Consider the following 5,346-nt stretch of genomic DNA (forward strand, 5'->3'; position numbering starts at 1 on the left):
TTAAGTGTTTTGTGCATGCTCAAATAATTTTGGTAGAAACTGATACAAAAAAAAAAAAAAAGGAATATGGAGGCTCAAGAAAAATGCCTTTTTGCCAAACAATCATTGTAATCTTAGTGCTTTGCCAATGGATGCCCAACTAGCAAGGAAGAAGATGGCTCTGGGAAATTCTACTAGCACAGTGCATTGGATAGTGTCCTTCTAGAATCAGTGTCCACCAGAACTTGAAATATGACTTTACTTGGAAGAGTCTTTGCAGATATTAAATTAAGATGAGATCATACTAAATTAAGGAGGGTCTGCAATCCAATGGCTAGTGTCCACATAAAAACAGACAAAACCACATACACGGAGAGAAAGACCCTGAGGAAAAAAAGGAAATGATAGTAATGTAGCTACAAGTCAAGGAATGCCAAAAGTGGCAACCACAAGTTAGGAAGAGGCAAAGAGGTAAGGTAGACTTCCTCCCTGGAGTTGTAAGAGGAAGCAGTTTCCTTCCCACACCTTGATTTTTGGTTGCTGGCCTCCAGAGCTAGGAGAGAGTAAACTCTGGGGGAATTTCCATTGTTTGAAGCCATTTCATCTGTAGTAATTCTTAAAGTAAGTCCTAGAAAGCAAGTACACTCTGCAACAAGATGTGAGGAAATGCTTTGGTCCAGATGAGCCTGCACAAGGTTTTGTATCACCTCATTTCATGAAAGACTCAAAATAAAGAATGAATAAAACCACAAACGATGCTTAGTGTCCAGCATCAAAATTTAGAATTCTCCTCACTCCTATAGCGTGGGGTTGAATAATGATTTTTTTCAATCTACTAAATTTTGAAGTAATTTGTCATAATGGCAGCAAACAACTAATGCATTTTCGAATTTGGATGACTTATCTTAGATTTTGTGTACCTTAGTCACTGGCTTATTACTTCTTGCTCAGTCTGAGGTGGTGCACTAAGAATTTTATGGCAATGTATTCTGATTACTTGCTCTTACTTCTGGGCTGTTTGCTCTATAGGATAGGACAACTGACATGAATCTATGACTTGGAGATTGTAGCTCAAGGAGATAATTGTATTTTTTTCTATTCTTTTGTGTAGCATAATTGCTGTCTTCTTCCCTGCCTCACACAAACCCCACTAGTTGACCTGGTAATGCTTCTCCAAGCCACTATAGCTTCTGCCTTTGGTTGGATCCTTGAGACATAACATTGTATTTTCCTAATCTCAAGTATCCTTGGACCTATAAAAAAAATCTTCAATGCTGAATAACCAAGGGTGGTTTTACTGTTTATAATTCACTTTGAAGTATGGGTGGCTGACAACAGCTAGATTTTCTCCTCACAGCTGCCTGACAGAGAGGTCTTGACCATATATTTGATGCCTCTCCTCAGATCTCTGCTGCCCATCAGCCACAGTGAAAGATAAACATATGATGGGATTCTATTTATTACATTAATCCAGGTGTCTTAAGTAGCATGGTTGGTACCTTAGAATACATATGAAGTCAAGAGCTTGGGACTAATGCCCATTTGCTATGTCATGATTATGTGAGCATATCAAAGACATAAACTATGATCCTTTGGGTTGTCTTGTAGAATGGTCACAGTATTAGCCACCTGGTCAACATAGAGTAAGATTGTGTTTGTTTGTTTGTTTGTTTTAATTTAGTTTTGGAGACTGGAGAGATGGCTCACTTATTAAAAGCCCTAGGAATTCTTTCCAGGGACCCAGGTTTGAGTCCCAGGACCCATGTAGTGGTCCACAACGTTCTGTATCTCCAGTTCTAATGGATTTGACGCACTCTTGTGGTTTCACAGGCAACAGACATGAAAGTGTTACACAGATATCCATTCAGGCAAAACACCCATACGATGATGATGATGATGATGATGATGATGTTTGATTGTTTGATTGATTGACAAGGTTTATGCACCTGTGCCTGTGGGCTGGATTATGTTCATCTGAATGCATGTACCCAGGGAAGCCAAAACGTCATTGGATCCCTTGAAGCTGGTGCTATAGGCAGATGTGTGCTGCTTGATGTAGGTGCTGGAAACCAAACTCAGGTCATTTGTAAGAGTAATACATGTTCTCAACCCTTGACCCTTCTCTCTTGAAACCAGAAGAATGTCTTATGGTGTAATTAAAAGAGAAGGAGGGGGAAGGGGGAGAAGAAGATGTGGAGAGATTGTCAAACTATGAAATATGAATACATACAGTTTTGGGCTTGTATATCTCAGTGAGTGTGCATGAAAGTCCTCTTCTTGGACAACAATCCAAGTCTGTATCAGCTCCATAGTCATGAGTTGTCATCTTAGTTGAGAGGATGCTCTGTTGCCATGGAAATTTTGACTCTGCATGTTTGAGAGGTTACCAGGCAATGAAAGTTATCCAGGACTTGGCTAAGGTTAGCTTGGGTGAGGTTCTGGTCTGGTTGATTCAGCTTCTCCTGGTCCAGTTGGGATCTTGACTTAGTGCCTATCAGCCTCACTTTTGGCCATGGCTAACACAAGAGACCTCATGATGCTGACTGGGACAGCATCTGAAACCTTTCCAAATTTAGAATAATGGGAAAGTTGTCTTCTGCATTTCTCATAGGCTATTTTGATATTGCCTCTCTCTTTTTGCCCTTGTTTTCCCCTCCCCCATTTTAAGAAGTATTGTGCTCATTTCATGGGGAGCAGTTTTGTCCCTTTGAATCTACTGCCTCTTGTTTATGAAAAACAGCAAGTTAACCATGACGAATGGCCAGCAGCAATGTGCTGCTGAAGTACAGAGACAGTTTTCTTCCCCTGATTTTTGTGTTAAAAATATGAAATCTGGCTCTCCTTTTGTGGAAAGAACCTTATCATTTAGAGGTACTCAGAGCAGAGACGAGCTTTGGAGGCAGGAGACCTGGGTTCAACTCCCAGTTTGGATGAGTTATCTGATCCCTGTGCCTCCTTAGTGACTCTGGGGAGTGTGACACAGTGGCAAAAAAACATTACACAAATGTTCCCAGTCCTGTGCCCCTTTTCAGAGAAACCTTAGCAGGGGGAACACACAGGCTTTTCCCTCGTGAGATCCTAATTCAGTACTTTTCTTTAAAAATTCAACATAAAGACATACGGATGTGATATGAAATAAGAAAATGCAACAAAGCATGTTATAGATCTCCTGTTTGCTCCAGATGTGCATAGTCCTTTTGGAATCTAGCCTCTTCCTGATCAGTGTCCTCTCACAGCCTAGGATGCTCTTGGGAAGTAGAGGCTAGCCTCTGGGCCATGCCCTGAGACTTTCTCCTGTTCTTTCCTCTACTCAGATACCAGACTGGCTGGTCAACCAAGAGGATCACACATGACAACTCTCTTGTCTGACATGAAGCCTAGAGCCTTTACTTCGAGGCCAGATGTGAAATCCTAACCTTGCTATGACTGGAATTCCTTGGGTCTTTTAAGATTTGGGTCATTATCAACGATCTACAACAGTAAGCATTATCAGTTTACTTTATGTGAAGTCATCTTTCAATTTACTCCTTTATACAGTACCACAGAAGTGTAAACAAACTGATGGAACATGCCCAAGAAACAGATGATCTTTTGTTTATCTCTGAGATGTCTGGAAGGTGACCTTTGCCTCAGTATGCTCTGGGCATTGCCTCATAACCTGTGCTGTGGCAAAGCAGACACTGGTTAAGCAGATTGTATTTACCTATAAGAACAATGTTATAACTCAGAGGCTTAGGAAGTCAAGGACTGAGTATCCCATAAGTCATAGTTAGGACCAACCATGTGTCATAAAAGCCAGCAAAGGCAGAAGAATGCCTCCAGAATGCTGTGCATAGCAAATCCATAATTAGAAAGATGAGTAGCCCTGGAGTGAATATTAGGGAACTTCACTCCAATCATGCCCTGTGTTGTAAAGATCAGAAGCATGAGGCCCTGGCACCAGTAGCTGATATATATATTGATATATATATTGGCTAATATACTATTAGCCAATAGTAGTTACCCAGTACTCTGTTAGCTTTGCCATACTTGGGTCCATGTTCTATAATCACATATTGGAATGCTATCAGCCTATGCTTGGACCCCAGCTCTGTCATGTATTGTGTAATCCAAGTCAAGTTATTTCACTTCTGGTGGGCCTCACTGTCCCTATCATGGGCTGAACTGTACCATCTACAAAGTGATATGAATCCTTAATCCCAGTACCTAAAATTGTAACTGTTTAGAGCTAGGGCCTTGCTATGGCTTTGATCTTGAGAGACCTTCAAAGTCTTTTATGTTGAATGTTTGGTTCCCAGGGTTACACCATTGGGAAGTACCTGTGGGAGGTCTCCAGATAATTGGGAACATACCCTTGAAAGAAGCTGTGGAACAGGCCCCAGCCCATTCCTCACTTTTTTGGCATCTATGAGGTAAGAAGTTTTGTTCTACTGTAGCATACTTGCCACAATGTGCTGTCTTACTTATGGTCCCCAAATAATGAGGCCAGTACATTGTAGCATAACCCCCCAGAGCTGTGAGGCAATATAAATCTTTTCTTCTTCACGTGTTGATTTTTATTTTAGATATTTTTGTATAAAGATAGAAAACACAAAGACCTTTAAGGAAGTGTTTGCTGTAGACAAAGCAATCTTTAGCAAGAAGAATACAGTTGGAGGTATTACAATACCTGACTTCAAATTATACTAAAAAGCCATAGTGACTGAGGTAGCTTGATATTAGCACAAAAACAGATATGTAAGTCATGGGACAGAAGGAAGGATGCAGAAACAAATTCACATAGTTATGGTCAGATCTCTTTTGAAAAGTGTCAATAAACATAAACTAGAAAACAAAGAATCTATTCAACACATTATTCTGGAGGAACTGGTTATCTATCTGTAGAGGAATGAAAATTAGTCCATCTCTCTCACTGTGCACAAAGTTCAGTTCATAGCAGATCTTTGAAATGCTAAAACTGCTAGAGGAAAACATAGAGCATGTACTTGAAATTATTGTAAAACCTTTCTGAACAGCACTCCAATACCACAGGAAATAACCCCAAGAGTTGACAAACGGTACTGATGAAATTAAAATTTTCTTCACAGCAAATGGAACAGAGTAAATATGCAGCTTTCAGAATGGGAGAAAAGTGATACCAGCTATACAGGGATTAATATCAAGAATGAGTTGCAAAAAATAAATAGCAAAAACCCCGTATCTACCAATCAACAAGTGGGTTAAAAAAAAGTAACAGACAGTTCCCAAAAAAGAAATAGCCAATAACTGCTCTAAAACATGTTTAATATCATGTGTCATCAGGGAAATGGAAATTAAAACTATTTGACATTCCATCTAACCCTAAGGAAATGACTATTGTTAAAATAA

Source organism: Meriones unguiculatus, chromosome 3 (assembly GCF_030254825.1).
Source record: "Meriones unguiculatus strain TT.TT164.6M chromosome 3, Bangor_MerUng_6.1, whole genome shotgun sequence".
Lineage (NCBI taxonomy): Eukaryota > Metazoa > Chordata > Mammalia > Rodentia > Muridae > Meriones > Meriones unguiculatus.